This window comes from Ascaphus truei, chromosome 3 (genome assembly GCF_040206685.1).
Source record: "Ascaphus truei isolate aAscTru1 chromosome 3, aAscTru1.hap1, whole genome shotgun sequence".
NCBI classification, from domain to species: Eukaryota; Metazoa; Chordata; class Amphibia; order Anura; family Ascaphidae; genus Ascaphus; species Ascaphus truei.
In genome coordinates, this window is record NC_134485.1 from 235,718,099 (window position 1) to 235,735,430 (window position 17,332).

General features: G+C 41.5%; 1 protein-coding gene across 12 annotated transcripts in view; it reads right to left on the minus strand.

Annotated features, from left to right (window-relative positions):
- The window catches only part of NCK2 (NCK adaptor protein 2), a 139,030-nt gene that overhangs the window by 68,007 nt on the left and 53,691 nt on the right, over positions 1–17,332 (minus strand). For 7 of the 12 annotated variants that reach the window (XR_012799869.1, XM_075590373.1, XM_075590364.1 and 4 more), the window contains 2 exons: positions 3,324–3,385; positions 2,589–2,770 (listed from right to left, as the gene is read on the minus strand). The exons of 3 other annotated variants lie outside the window; for them this stretch is intronic. The gene's annotated coding sequence lies outside the window, so the exon portion shown is untranslated. Of the gene's footprint in view, positions 1–2,386; positions 2,497–2,588; positions 2,771–3,323; positions 3,386–17,332 lie in introns of all 12 variants that reach the window. 2 more of the 12 variants (XM_075590368.1, XM_075590367.1) reach the window with 2 other exon arrangements.

The following is a 17,332-nucleotide window of genomic DNA, read 5'->3' on the forward strand; positions in this document are numbered from 1 at the left end:
ATTATATATAATGTTATTTTGTTATGATTGCTAGTTTCTGGTTTTCAACAAAATCTGAATGGATTGGTTAAACCTGAAGCCAGTTTTAATTTTTTGTAGAAATGCATGTTATGTTACCCTCACAGCAGGCTCATTATTTGTTCTTTTCCCAGCTCGTTTGACTTGGAATTGATTGCTACGAATATGACAACATCCATTACTATTTAGAGTGGTCTTTACCATGATGTCCAGCCTTTTTTTGTAATAAAATTTATTTTTTAACCTATCAAGCTTGTGTCGGTACAAGGAAGTAGTGACCATTCATTTTTTCTACTACTATTCCATTACTATTTAGGCTGGAATTGGAATATCATAGTCTAGGTTGAGGCGACACTTCCACCTGTTTTTATTTTTTCATTTTATTATTATTTATTGGAACGTGGAGGGTCTCCAGTGACCTGCGTTAATTTCAACACCGGGCAACCCCTGCTTCCCGAGATACATGCCAGTAGCAGCCCTGGCTGGGCATGCTACATGGGGGTTTATAGGTCACGTGGTCCGATAGGAAGCCGCAATGTCAAACCCCGGCGGCTTCCTATTGGCCCGTGTGACCTTCAAAACTGTATTAGATACCAGCATCACCTTTAGGAGGTATGTCTCTCGGGGGGGGGGGGGAGGGGGTCCCAGAGTTGAAATTAACACAGCTTTACTTGGAGACCCCTCTGCTTCCCAACCAGGGGGAAATAAAACATTTTTAAAGGGAAATTCTTCTTAACAGTGTTTAGAAAACATCAGATTTAACTGTATAAAAGCAACATAAGAAAAATACTTAACACCCTTGTGCGTCATGGTTTTATTTCAAACATTATGCTGGCAAAACAGTTGTTACAACCGAGCTGCACAAAGACATTTAGAAAAGACAAAGCAACTGTGATATTTCTTACATTTTCTCTCTTGAACATTAAATGTGGCTTTGTTTCAGAGTTGAAAAGACACACTTCAGTGAGTATACAGCAGAAGCTGTCTAAAGGGCACAACGTGTGTGTGTGTGTGTGTGTGTGTGTGTGTGTGTGTGTGTGTGTGTGTGTGTGTGTGTGTGTGTGTGTGTGTGTGTGTGTGTGTGTGTATGTATATATTAGAATCCCAATCAGTGCAACTGAAAACCACAATGTGCAAAGTTATAAGAAGTATGATACACCAATTAGGTGTGGGAAAATACAAACTTCCCAATGGGAATCAGAGGGTCCACTGCTAGTTCAATGGGGGATGTCAAGGCATCACCATCTAGTAAGCAGGAGAGAAAAAAGAAAGCGCATGACCTCTCAGTGTAGTGTAAGAATAAAAATATATTGGCATAATTATGCGAAGAAGTTATAATTTATCAATCAGAGCTTGAGTGCTATATTTGAGTCACTGTTCACCATATTATCATAATTATGCCAATACATTTTTATTGTTATAATACACTATGAGAGGTCCTGCGCTTTATTTTTTTAATTGAAACTTCTTTGCTGGCGCCTAAAGGGTTTTCATGGGAAAAAATCCTTGCGTTGTAACGAAAAACCGTAATGCGAGTGACGACACGGTAGTAATAGGCGCGCGTCATCAGACCCGGCCGTCACGCATGTGCACAAAAATACTATGTCTGGTCTCGGCCTTCGGCGTGCAGCTTGCGCAGAGGCCTCCTGTGCCCGGCGTGCATGCGCAGCGTTTCCTGCGCTCGGCAAACATGCACATAGACCTCCTGCGCTTGGGCACCGGCGCACAAGCAGCAGAACCTGGAGACCACCCACACACCCTGAATGACAGACACACACTGACACTTGCACACAGACTGCCACACACACACACTGACTGACACACTGACACACACAAGGAATTGAAGAAAAGGTTGCTGGGGCGCTTCCAAATCTCAAGTGTCTATTTGTGTATGTGTATAACACAATATAAACGTGATGGAGCCGAAAAGGAAAAAAGTACAAATTGTACAATACTGGCCCAAGATGTATCTTGCTGCTCAACCCAATGAAAAATCTCCCACGATCCTTAGGTTAATGGTAGAAACAGAGTAGTGGATCACGAGGCATGTAAAACTAAATACATATATGGTAATCAATGATGGTGCTACTTGAATGATAGAGTCGGAATTAATTGTAAAAATTGCTGCATGCAAATGGGGGTATGGTGGTGGGGGGATGGGAAGAGAAGACTAGCAGAATACTAGAAACTTACACAGGCAAGTGTAAGTCAGTACTACAAAAGGTTTCTTATGGGTCTCCTTCAGAAGTAATTTTCTCCCACAGAATGTGCAGTATAAGTACTCCACTTCTAATTGCGTCAAGTGCAGCGGTGGTACCAGGATAGAGGGATAGTGGTCACAATTAGATAACAATAAATATTGACTCACACGGCCGTGTGCGAGTCACAGCCCCAAACGGTATCTTTAACTGGTGGTAGGTGTCTTCAAAACGGTCTCCCACATAAGCTCGTACTTGCAGTCGGTCAGATATGGGTATCCTGCATGTGCCATACACATCCAGAATGGTATGGATTAGAATACTGTATTTATTCAAAAGCTAAGTAAAAACAAACAAAGTAATGCTACTCACATTGTGGTTTAGCGCCGATAGGACCCGACGAAGCAGGAACTAGTGCGAAACGCGTTGTCCTATGAGCGTGGACCTTTTTGGACTCTGACGGCTTCCGTACCCTACCAACTGACTCCTTCACTGAACTCCGGAAGCGGTGGACAGTGGAGCTCACGGCAGCAGGGAAAACGGAACAGCCACACCTATCGGCGTAATAGATTTGTTTGTGAACTATTGAACTTTATGTTGAAACATAATTTTTTCATCTTTAACAACAAGGTCTACTGTATCTACAAATACAATGTACAGCGATGGGCACGACATGCCCCAACGTATGCCAACCTTTACTTAGGCTGGTGGGAAGAAATAACTGTTTTTTTTCTGAGGCAATGCTCCAATATACACAATATATTGACATTTGGATACGGTACATAGACGACATCCTCGTCCTGTCGACTGGCTCAAAAAATGCTTTGTCAGAGTTCATTAAAGACCTAAACTCAAATTACCATAATTTAAAATTGATGTCAGAAGTTAGCATCAGGTCAATAAACTTTCTTGATATAACTATAACGAAGTGCCATGATGGACACCTCAAGACCTGTACATATAGGAAACCCACTGCAACAAATGGTCAGATTCTAAGGATTCGTCAAAAACTGTTCCAACTTTATGGAATTTAAACAACAAGCTGAGACTTTAAAAAATAGATTCCTAGAGTGGGGCTATATGAACAACAAACTCAAAAAGGCTTACCATAGAGCACTGAAGCCCCCGAGGGAATAGCTTCTCAAAGGAGGGGGAATAAAAAGTGGAACCTGAAAAAAATCATTAGATGTATTACCACATATAACCGACAATGGCAAGCTATAAACAAGATCCTTTCAAAACATTGGCCACTTTTAAGAAATGATGAAGATCTTTAAAAAGTTTTGAAAGACAAACCACGAATTGTATGGAGGCGCTCCACTTCCCTAGAAGAAAAATGGCTGATGATTGGCTAAAGAAACAAACAAAGGGTTGCTATAAATGCTATCACTGTAAAGCATGTCCATATGTGATACCTAGTAAATACTTTACAAATTGGGATAATATCAAATCATACTGCCTCCAACATTTCATTAACTGCAGAACAGCAGGGGTTATCTATTTGGCTACTTGCAAATGTGGTAAAAAAAAATATGTGGGGAAGACCAGAAAAGAATTTAGGAGGCGTTTTTTTTTAGAACATATTGGTTCAATACATAATGAGCTGGATACCCCTCTATCACGCCACGTAAGAGAGGTACATGGTGGTGACTTAAAATCTGTATGTTTTCAAGGAATGTACCATATCCCTCAACATACCAGGAAAGGGAATTGGGATAAAACATTATTACAGAGGAAATCAAAATGGATCTATAACCTCCATACCCTGCACCCTAATGGTATAAATGAGGGCTTCCTATATACTCCATTTCTATGAGATATTGTTATTATGGACATCAATAGTGCTTGTCACTAATGTTCCTTAAAGTAAGAACAAAAGAAACTCTCTAAAAAGTTGCAACAAGATAGGAACTTTTCTGAGCTAGACTGTATTTTGTTAAGAATGTAACAATCGCCCCTATCTGAAAACTGTGCACCAAATTAACTGACAAAACTTCAGAATTTTAATCATAAAATATGTTGTAAAGTAATGCACGTCACTTGAGAGCAGGAACTTTTAACACCTTTTAAATTTGTACCGGGATCATGCATTAGGCAAAACAAGGTAGAAGAAACAAAATGTAGTTTATTTTGGTAAACCCACGTACAACAAGAAGAATTACACAATATGTAGGTAAAAGTACACTTACTGGGCGTCGGGGAAAAATCTAGGCTTTCCTAGGTACAGGGCGCCCGCTTGGATGAGCTTACTGTGACCGGGATAAACACCCAGCTCTCATTGTCCTCTTTTCGGCTTCAATTCCTAGCCGCGACCGCTACGTTCGATTTGTAGAAGTTGCAGCAAAAGACGGGACTTAGTCTCTGAAAGGTAGACTTTCCTAGCTTCAAAACGAAGCTGGTTGCTCTGCTATTTGCAATAGAGCAACTTAAGCCCGCCTTAGGTTCATCGACACAAGTCATTTGATTGTCTGATTCTCTACTTCAGCCATCTCCTTACATACATACCAGGTAGGAGGAGTAACCAATCAGAGCGGGGGAACCCTATCCCACTAGCTAATAGAAACAGTGGCTTGTCTCTTGGCTGATGTCAGAGGAGGGGGCGTGCCAAGCTGGTTCGGGATGCCCCGTGGGCGGGACATACAAATTGACCAATGGGAAACACGCCGTCATTCTATCGCTTCCCCCAGTCAACCCATTGCCACCTACTGGACAGGCTCCACTAAGTCTGGCAGACGAGAGGGTCTCCCTGCAGGGGGTCTCTGTTCTCCAGACTCAGTACTCTGCCCTGCCCCAGCAATTTAGCACCGACACCTCTCAACATCCTGTCTCCTCTTGAACTACGTACTCTATGCAGACTTGCTGGCACCTTAAGCAGATGCCCTGGCTGATGGCATAGAGACTTATAATAAATGTATAAAAAACAGAAAACATATTTTAATACATGGGGAACTTTGGGGAGACTCATGACTGTAAGGGAAATAGGACTGAGATATTGGGGCTCGAAAACCAGGAGTCTGGGGGACACTGGGCAGCCATGGTGTAATTCCACCCACGTACCAGCAAATCATGCTTGCACACCTGGTAGGATTAAGGTACTACCAGTAGCTCTGGCCCCCGAACTCCTGCAAACTAAATAATTGTATTCTTACCCAAATATCCCACCTAAAATGTACACTCAGAAAGTTTCATAAGTCTGGGGCAAAGGAAACATTAAAAGTGCAAAAGCAGGGGTCACTTTAACTTTTCATGTAATGATACCTGGTCCCTGGCCATGGTAGCGGCCAGGGACCCAAGGATAACCAGAGGTCTTAACCTTTATTATTTGGCCTGGTTACCCTTGCCTGTCACAATGAAATTAGGTACATAGTAGACTACTATATATTAAAATAGCCATTAGTCAATTTTAAGGTCTCAAGTCACTTAGACCGTATAACACTATAAAGGGGCATCTGGAGATCTAACACGCCCACCCCGACGAGCACGGTGAGACGTACGTCGGGTTCGCACCGGCTGTACTTACAGGGAGTCTGTTTTCTGGGATCTCTATATCTCCTGTACCCCTTGGTACAAACCCTTTTATCTTAGGTCATTGCCCGGGTAGCACCCCCTTTACATATACATTTTTGGGATTTTTGTAGCAAGGTACAACATATATGCGTCTACCTTTGACTCATCTGTCCAGAGAACATTGTTCCAGAAGTCTTGTGGATCATCCATGTGTTGTTTTGCGAGCTCCAGATGAGCAGCAATGTTATTTTTAGAGAGTAGTAGTTTCCTCCTGGCTATCCTTCAATGAACACAATTATTGTTCAGTCTTTTTCTGATAGTTGAGTCATGAACATTCACATTAGCCTAGGTGACAGTGGCCTGCAGATCCTTGGAAGTTACTCAGGGGCTTTTTGTGATTTCCTGGATGATTTGTTCTTTGAGAGATTTTGGTAGGACGACCGCTCCTGGGTAGAGTGCCGACATCCCTAATATGTGCATGCAATGTCTTGTATATAATATATACCCTGTTCACTTATGTAACTATATATTTGTAACCATGTATTTGTCATCATAACTATGCCCAGGACATACTTGAAAACGAGAGCCAACTCTCAATGTATTACTTCCTGGTAAAACATTTTATAAATAAATAAGTTACTTGCCTTCTTAAATGTAAAATCTTTGCAAATATACCATACATTTGTGTATTCAAATATCTGTGTGGAGAAAATGACCCGTATCTACCAGCACATGTAGTTCTTTATACAGTCAATACTTAGTCTAAACATACAAACTACCCTCTTCTCTCTCGGAAGATGATTTTCATAATACAGCTGAACCCCGTTATAACGCGGTGCTCGAGGTCTACTCGATACGACCGCGTTATAACCAGGATGGCGACTAAAAAAAATGGTCACCGCGATCAGGGGTTCTGCGTCCGCCGGAGGGGGAGAGCTGGGATAACTCTCCCAGCCTCAAGCCGGCGTTGCAGTGGCATCCCCCATGCAGCATTACCCGGCATCTGCAGCAGCAGCTGATTTGTGTCCTGTGCAGAGAAGCTGTGAGTCTGCGAGAAGGGGGAATCGGGGGGAGGATCTCACAGAGTCTGGGCCGGGATGTCAGCTATTTGTGTGTGTCCCTGGCCAGGAACCAGCTCCCTTCTCTCCTTCCCCCCCAACGGAGGTACAGGGTGGAAGGGGGGATAGGTGGGTGTATGGGGGGGTGGGATGTGCAGGAACGGGGGATGTGATGGGCAGGGGGGATGGGATATGCAGTGGGGGTGATGGGATGTGCAGGGGGGTAATGTGCAGGAAGGGGGGATGTGATGTGCAGGGGGGGTGATGTGCAGGAAGGGGGGATGTGACGGGAAGGATGGGATGGGATATGATGTGCAGGGGAGTATTGTGTCCATCCGTCCGTCCATTAGCAATAAAGCTTTTTAAAAAAATAGCTTTTAAAAAACGAGGGCCACACTCACAACGCATTATAATCGATCCGAATAGTAGCGGATCACGCTATAACGGGGTTGAGCTGTACTTTTTTCTCTAATCACTACAGCTTCATGACCCGACAGTAATTATTTGTCTATTCATATGTATTGTATGCTTATGAATATTGCTGTTAACTTACAGTAGGTTAATATGTTGAATATAAGAGGCTTCTTGATGATGTCATCAGCACTCACCGACAGAGCTCTGCCTCGTGCAGTCGGCATTCCCTGGTTTACACAGAGGAGTCATAAAGCGATCATCCGGTGTGAGGCGCCAGACGGACGTGGATTTGGAATCTACCCATATAAGTTGATGTCCTCTCCTTAAAGAATTGGAGACTTTGACGTTCCAGCTGGCTGTAGACGAATTACCAGACGACCAGTGTGAAGTTGCAGTGTGTGGTAACATGTCCCTAACATGTGTTGCTCTTTTATAACTACCTTGATGTACGTGCGCGTTACTTACCTGCTGATTGCAGTTAATATATTTTACAACATACAATACTATGAGACTGTGCGCTGTCTTTTTTCCTGTTTGCTAGTATTTTAGTTTGCTGAGGCACTCTATATAAGCAACAGCAGCAGCGTCTCAATCAGATTAACACAGGTTTTATTTTTTCCTTGTTTTTCTGTTTCACATTTGTGATTTAATATCCATATCACGTTTACACAGATTTATACATTTTTTCTAATAATTGGCACTATATTTTAGATTGAGTATTTATTCACACCTATGCACTAATATATATAAAAATGTTGACATTAATTTTTGACACTATTCGGTGCGCGGTGTATCTTTTTCCCTTTTATAACTAGAAATGTGTTTTCGTCCACCTGAATTCCTTCGATACATTTCAGAACGTCCTTTGTATCCTGGACATAAGATGGTAAGGCGGTAACAACATTTCTAAGTACATTGTCAATATACACACTGATTTTTTCAGTCAGACTATTGATTCCCGATACGATGGGTCTTCCAGGCGGTTTTCTCGCATTTTAGTGAACCTTGGGGATACTATAGAATGTCGCTATTGTTGGATTTTTGACATTCATATACTCAAACTCCTGTTTAGAGATGATTTTTTTCTTTAAATCCCCGTTTAAGGATAATATTTAGTTCCCTGGAAAACCCTTCAGTTGGGTCCTTGTCCAAAAGTTGGTAGCATGTATTGTCACTCGGCAATCTAAGGTTTTCCACTATATAGTTCTCCGTTTGTAGGAGTACTATGTTCCCACCTTTATCCGCTGATTTTATGATGATCTTGTCAATTGAGGTTAGTTCCATCAAGGCGTTATGTTCATCTTGGGTGATATTGTTTTTTTTTTTTCTCACTACAAGGTTTTCAAGATCTTTCGTAACCATATTGACAAAGGTGGCTATATTAGCATTGGATTCCAAATTAGGGGTAAATAGACTCTGAACTTTAAAAGCAGCCTGGGGGGTTATGTCCGCTGTTCTGTCATTTTCATCCCAAAAAGAAAATTATAGTTAATATATTCCAAATCCAGAGTTCAATTCATCCAGACCAAGGCTATCTAGGGTTCTTTTGTCACGTCTTGCAAAATGTTTATGCAATAACATTTTGCGTGCAAAGAGATTCACATCCTTAATGGTATTAAATAAATCAAAGCTTGCTGTTAGTACAAATGAGAGACCATTCTTCAAAACCGCTTGATGATGTTCACTAAGTGTTATATCAGTTAGATTTATAATCCTTGTTGCGTCGTCATCCTCCGTTTCTAAAAGCGTCGCCTCGCAACTCTCCGTCTGCCGCGGTATTTCCATACGTGGGATGAGAGGGAGCTAACAGCTGACTACTTGCTACTATGGATTTACAATCCTTGATTCAAAACTACTGGCAACTGGTTACATTGTGGCTACACTGCGAACACTGCAGAAATCAATGGAGCAGCGACCACACAACAGGGAATAAAATAGCACCTTAAAACACTTGGCTACGGGACAACAGGGAGATTACACCTGTAACTCCAGTTCCAATTTTTATCTGCTAATCCCCCCCAAACGGAGACAACACCGACTGGTTTTTGCCTACTGTGAACCCTGGGATACTACTCACAATTTAGTACGTGAGTTCCGCTGGCGGAAGAGCAATAAAAAAAGCGGTATGTAGTTATATACTGTACATCTTTAATTATATACTGAATAATGATACGGGACAATGTACTCAATTACGGTGAGACTTAAATTCCTTTAAAAAAACATTATTAGTTTTTAAGTTGATTACATCTACTGTAACCAAAAGTCTTTTGCACTCAACCGATTTGCTGCTGTGTTTCATTAACTTCTCTGGTCTGCCCTGGTTATGGATGGTCAGGACTGTTAAAATATGTTCTGTTATGATCAAAAACTCTAAACAGGACCACAAAGGGAAAATAAATGCCAAACATAATTAAAATATTCTAAAGAAGCAAGGACAAGCTGTAATGTGATTTAAAGGTAGACCTTGGGACTGCAATATTTGCAATAATAGTGCTCAATTACAACTTAAAAGTGGGAGCAAAGAAGGTTCCACATCTATTATTAGGACTTAGATTAAGATCCAATAACATTTTAGGTTTGAAATATGTGAAAATCCTAAGGGCTTCACGATCTTTTTCTCGCTACTGTGTATGTGGGTATACACATGTATATACTGTACATACTGTATACACACATATATATATTTAATGTATATCAAAATAGAAGTACAGCAGCGTATAATGATTGAAAACAAGTAAAAATATATACCTAAGACTGAGGTCTATAAAATACAATATTAAATCTATATGAATATAAACATAAGTAAAGGGGCAAGGTAAAGTAATGTGGAGTCCAAAAAAAAAAAGAAATCCAACAGTAGACCGGCCTAGGTACATTATATAATGAGACTGATACAAAATACAACATTGCTCAGTACATATATCCTGCAGAGAAAAAAAAAAGATATATAAAACATCAAAATAGTAAAAGTGTACTAAAATAAAAATATGCACAAATGCGCACCAGGTGCGCATTTGTGCATTTTTTATTATCTTGTATTTCAGGGTGCCTTCCCCCCTTTCTAAGGGGGATTCACCTAGATTTGAGAGTTTCTGGGGAGACACTTTATGTACATGCTGCAAAGGGATCATCCACACCATCACACAGCACGAGCGCTGAATATCCTGTTTTTTCTACCTTTAAAATAAAAATATGTATAAAAAATTTGTCTAAATAAAAATATAACGTGCATGTTATAAGTGCGAAGAGTGTTGAAGTTGTGTCACTCACACGTAACCGCCAGTCAGCGATTAAGCTGTTTGGCCTCCACGGATCCAGAGCTGTGAGTTTGGAGTCCGGGGACCCGATGCACCGGATTTTTGCAAAATTTAAACTACGGACCTTCCCTGCTCTCACTGGGAGATTGTGGAGCCTATTTTTACTATTTTAATTGTAAATCCATGTACTTTCGGTGCGCTGTGTCCTTTGTTCTGTTTGAAGATCTAGTATAATTGTTTGGTGGGAGAACGGAGCACCCACTTCAGACCCATGAAGCAAGAAAGTGGATGTTCTCTCTCTCTCTGGATATATACTGTAATAAGCCAACATCAAGTGAAATAAGATAATATATAAGTGATTGGTGTGAAAAAAACAATGAACATAAAAAGGTGCTACAAATTGCAAAGAGTGCTCCCAGAGTGTATAGACGGACCACATCATACAGAAAGTGAATACTAATGAATATGATTAGGATCTACCACCAAGCTTAGGATTTGTATATTTCTAAAAAGCATTTGATTCTGTCTACACCTCAGCGGTCCTAGATGCCTTAAGACAAAATGTTGAAGAAGCGTACAGTACATTGATATTATAAAGAAGATTTACAAGAATGTCATGTCAAGCATTAGATTATATTAAGATACAAGCAAGATAATGCATTACAAGGGAGTGCAGCAGGGAAACATCATGTCCCCAAATCTTTTCACTGCAACACTTTGAGAAGAAAAAGGAATCAAAAGCACTGGTTAATATTTGAGACACCTACGATTTGGAGGTAAAAAGTAAGAATGTGGGCCTCCGTATGAATTTCAGCAAGACCAAAGTGATGTTCAACAAATGAGTAAAGTCTGCAAAGATTGAAATAAAATTGAACAGAACTAGAAGTAGAACTAGAAGTCGAAGATTATGTATACCGTGACCGGCAAATAATGGATGGGAACCTTTTGAATGAAATCAATAAGAGAATGTAGATGGGATGGAGCGCATTTGGAAGAAACAAGATAATATTTCAAGGGAACCTTCCAATTTGCCTCAACAAACAAGTGTTCAACTAGTGTATTCTGCTTGTGCTGACATATGGATTTGAAACTTGGACCCTACTGTAAATGTGAGTAGAAATATGAAATTTCAGAGAACGCAAAGCAGTATTAAGACATGTATGCTGGTATTACCTGAAGAGACAGGGGAAAAAATTGAATGGGTTTGAAACCAAACAAAAGTCAGTAACATCACAAGGCAGTTGGTCGGATATATTACAAGAAGATATTACCATGGTTGGACAAAGACGGTACTCGACCGGATTGCGAGAGAGATTAAAAGACCAAGATGACAGTCAAAAGATGGGAGAATTAAATCAGAAAATTGGTGGAGCAACACGTTTTATTTATAAATCAAAACGGCAGGCACTCCATACAGTACTTACAAAATGTGATTCTTTATTCCATGACATTTCAGCTCCTATGGAGCCTTTGTCAAGAGCAACCACCTAAGTAAACTGTAAGATATTATATACACGCCTATACCACAACAAATGAAATAAGTCATAGGTCTGACGTCTGAGCACCAGTGTATGCACACTACTGTATCACCCAAATACCAAAAATAAAATCAAACCACCTAGCAGGAGGATACAAAAGAAAGTTACAAACCAATTAATGATTTTGAACTTCAGTATTCATACTGTTGAAAATAAAAAATATATATATATATTATATATATTGCCTCTTTCACACAATCATCACTCATAAGAGTGCTAGTACATTCCTATGGGAATTTAAGCTGTGGACTTTAAAATGGTTGCTTGGCAAAATGTAGTATATGAAAAACTAATCCAGCAGATTAGATCTACTATCCTTACTAATGACAGGGGTAAGGCGCACAAAAGCATGTTGTACAAGTCCAAGCTTAATTATCACAGGTATGATTCCATAGCAGTTCAGACCTCTGCAATGACTTAGTGACCGAGCAGTGCTGCACGCATCTGTCCTACACTGCCCCTACGTAATAGCTTCATAACTTGGGCGAAAGACATGCATCGCAATGGGGACCCATAGCTAGAAAGTGTTTAGCAATGGGTTGGTCAGATTAACCAGTTAGTAATGCCAATCCGATGCTGGTTATATGAACTGCCATACTTTCCTTCAATATTCTCTGGGTTTTGCTCACAAAATACAGGCCACAGATTCACAATCAGATATACCACATTGATTGATGTACAGGTCATGCAGAATTTAATCCGATAGGGTGTTCCTGAATGTGGATGTGTGAACTGGTAGCCAATAATCAGTACATTGTACATTACACAGCCATGACATTTATAGCAACCTTGTGTGCACGCAAAAAAGGGTTACACATCAGTCCTATATTTAGCAAAGGGATGAGTGAGACCCAGATGATCCATGAGGATCTTGCCCTACTGTGTCCAAATACTGTAGGAGCTGTGTCTTGAACGATTTATCCAGGGAGTTGTCACCAGATACAATTAGCCAGTATTTCTTAAGCCTTTTGACAATGTACTGAACTGGTTGACAATGACATCACAGTATGTTCTTTGTGTTTCATCAGGTGGTGTACAAGTCATAAGTAGGTCTGCCATCATACACTTAGTCAGGTGCACATATAGGTAATGATATATATTTTTTTGCACCTGAATAAGGGGTTAAATCCTGTTTTGTGATTGGTGTCTTTTCCAATAAAAATGCTACAGAAAATAAAAATCTGAGATTGTTTTATTCGTTGTGCGGCAGAGACTCATACATTATACATACATACTGTATACAGACACGTCTTTACTTGTAATGCTTTTGTCCAAGGTTGACAGTTACTGAAAGACATGCTATGTTGCAGTTTTTATTGATGACCTTGCTGTTGCTTACAAACAGTGCCCTGCACATTCTGCCTCAAGGACTCTTATTTATGGCTTCAGCAGTTTTCTACTGAGAGGTCTGTAGTTTTACAATACCGGTAGTTTTGTCCCTTTTTAATTGGTCAAATCTGCTTGCTTAACAAATTGTGTCCATCAAACAAAATTTGGAGCAGCAGTTTCACATAGCAGGTAAAAAACGTATCCATCTAATTGGCTACCTTAGAAAGAGTCGATAAAATTACCCTAACTGTAATTTTTAAAAATATATATTTATTTATTTTAGTGTGCTAGCACAATAATGTAAAAATCTGCAGAGGTCACCCAATTGAACCATTTCCTTCTCTGTCTACGTGCAGCCTAAGGGTCTTACTATCTATTTTATTGGACATGCCAAGGATCTCCCGAACTTCTATTATTTATCCCCCGCAATATCACTTTGTAGTCGGCTTAATGGTTGTCTTTATGGGTGATCTCCTGCATCAAGGATTACCTATTCAATTTTAAACAGATTCAACTCTGTATCCCACTTACCATGAATCTATGTTGAGACATGCCCTGCATGATGCGTCGCTATTTCTAATTATGTATGTAACCAGGTTCCCTCCGGTTCCTCAGCACTTCCCCCTCCCCTCCTCTTACCTCCGGTAGCTGCGGGGACAGTGTGCGGTTGGTGCTAGCGAGCGGGTCGCCGGAGCCCTGTGGCGGATACTGCCGCAGGGCGCCACAATGGTAGAAAGGCTCGCGCATGCTTGCCCCTGCACCCAAGTACTGTGGGAATATACCGCGGGTCGGCATAAGCTATACTGTATATGTATATTGTGTGTTCATGGTTATTGTTTAGCACCTTCCAGTAAATACTGTTACCCATACTTTGTGTATTACTGGGCATTTTGTCTTGGGAGGGGCTATTCTACTGTGTGAGAATCCTTCCCAGGTGGAGGCGCTGTTAGTAGATACTAATACACACACCCAGGGTCCCCTTGGCGGAGGATCAGGCCTCCTGTTTGCCGCGCAAGTATTAGCAGCACATGTAGTCACCCAGACACCGGGAAAAGGGGGCTACATGTATTTGAATGTAATATTTTCTGTTGACTTTAAAGGAGCACTGCTCGATTACGACCCTGATACACCCCCCCCCCCTCCCCCACACACACCATTTTTTTTACATCAATAGAAAGCAAGGTGTCTCCAGAGCTGAACACCGTTAGTGTAACCTTCGGGGACAAACTAGTTCTAGACATGCTTACCGGGGAATGTGCTGTCGGTAGCATCCTCTCCAGGGGAAAAATATTGCCTTTAAATATCCAACATTACATGAGCCATTAGGAAGCGGCAACGTCATCTGTCGTGGTTTCCTATTGGCCCACGTGAATTGGGAGATTTAAATAACCGGAAGTAGCAAACATCTTTGTCACGGTAGCTTACAGGGTTATAATATACACCAAATTAATTGGGTTGAATTGAATACGACTGTGATATACAGTAATAAAGAGATTTTATGCCTTAAAAACAGGTGGACACACAATATTGGACAAATAACAAACGGAATATATACACTTACTTAGGGAAGGGACAATGAAATAACCAGGATTCAGGTTAGCAGTTAATCAGGCATCAGGTATCATTCAGGTGGAATAACGAAGACCATGGGCATAGAGCTTGCAATCGTTTTTATGCGATTTGGGCCCTATCCCTAACATTGGAGCTCTGGCATTGGAGAACAATTACCTGGGTCCAATTACCTTTTGCCAGCTAATGTGGGAAGCAATTGGGTACCTGCCCGCAGGTAGCTGGCACATGCGCACAATCCTCTCGTCAGAGTCCCATTTCCTGAACCCCACACCAAAAGTTTGGTGTCTGGAAGTCTGCCATTTGGGATTCTGGCCCGGGAAACTCCAACCAGAGGTGTGAAGCACAACACTCAACACAAGTACCCACGTCCTGCTCTTCCCCGTCCTAGAATACTTAATCGGGGTGGGGGAGCCTTTGATCAGTGGGCTTAATGTAGCCACACTGTCGTCCCCTGTCCATTAGCATACCTTATGGGCCAGTAGTTTTCTTGGGCTTTGAGATATCAGGGCTACAGAGTAATATTTTAATAACATACATATATTAAAATAATCCGTTCTGTGGGTCTGAGCCATAGTGGCCAAATGTCAGTCTTCCACGACCCCCAGAACCGGAGATAATAAAAACAAGTTAAAACCTTCCATTAACTTTAATGCCGGATTCTCCGCCACAGGCTAAAAGAAATCACTGCCTTTCACTCGTACCATTAGATTCAATTGGCTCCGCCACCATAGGCTTTCGATGGAGCTACTCCGCCATTAGAATCAATGGAGTCTCTGCCGCTAAAGGCTATGAGAAATCTCGGCGGCTCACTCCTCCATTGGAATGAATAGGGCCGGCGCCGCCATAGGAAATGAATGGGCCAGCGCCGCCATAGGATTCAATGTAACCTCCGCCGCCATAGGGATTGAATGGGGCGACCATCGCGGCTAACGCGACCCCTTCTTGCGGCCCCCGAGGGTCGGACCCGACATGGGTCGTGGGAGGAAGTCCCCTGGAGTCAGGGGCGAAAAGAACCGGCGCTCCGGCGCCGGAGTTATGCAGTGTAACTCTTTTTTAACTTGACCGTGAGTTACTTCCCACGGTCATTAAGTGATTGTAGCTCTTCCTTTGAAGTGGTTTTGGCATCCGCCCAGCCCCGCTACAATGTATCACTTCATCCTTCGAGAGCGCTTTAAGCATTTGCCATAGGAACGCAGGGCGTCATTGACTTACAATGGCGGAACTCCGCTCATGCATTCCTATGGGAAAATTCAGCCATAGACTATAATGGCGGAGCTCCGCCATTCATCTCAATGGGGAAAAACTCTGCCATTGACTTCAATGGAGAAACTCCGCTCATCCTCTCGGGCGCCATCTGCTGGCCGGTCATGATATAGGGCCAAAACTGTCTCAATCTCCATTCACTTGTATGGAGATCCAATGGCGACCTATGGGACCGTGCCGGCAGGTGCTACCTGAGCATGGGGGAGGGGAACAAAGGGTAATAGGCATATACACCGTTAACCCTTGCCCTCCCGACCTGTTCCCATTGTAACCTGCGTGGTGCAACACTCTAAATGTGGGAACATGATAAACCAGGGGAATACATTTGGGTTCTGAAGCAGGGGAACATATATACTATAGGTACATTTCTGGTTAACCCCTCACTTCCCAGACGGCTGAAGGGGGTGCCTAATGGGGGTGACCCCTTTATTCCTGGCTTGGCACCCCTCTCCTATCAGAATCTTCCCCGGTAAGTATCTCTGGAACCAGGGGGTCCCCAGAGCTTAAAACACGTTGTTCAGCTCCAGGGACACCCTGCTTCCCATCTGTATTTTTTTATCGAAACGGATGCCAAAGGGAACTTCTGCTTTAAGCAACATGCTTATTTTTTTTTTTTTAATGCTTCTTTACCATACTGTACAGTAGAAAACAGAAAAATGGGAAAACACCCAACATCAGTGCATCAAAAAATGGCTGCGGTACACACACCTATATATATATACATATATATATATATATATATATATATATATATATATATATATATACACATATATATATATATATATACACAGTGTTCGACAAACGTATACATTTGCTCACCCCGGGTGAGTGGATTTAACCCCCGGGCGAGTAAATATTGGCCCAAGCAGCACACGTTTGGTACTAGGTGGCGAGTAGATTTTTTTGTGTGGCGATTAGATTTTTTGGTGATTTGTCAACCACTGTATATATATATCTCTATCTATCAGTCAGGATAATGTGTAAAGATCTTTAGAGAGTACAACACGTGTAATGTTTTAATGGAGGTGCAATGCAACATATAGTGCCATGTCTCAATTTGAGAAGAAAATAGGAATTTAAGAATAGAAATATTTCCCCAAGTGCAGGGGTTTACTACGATGTTCAGTCAAAAAAAAAGTCTTAATCTTGCTTCCATCATATGAATGCAATAAAAT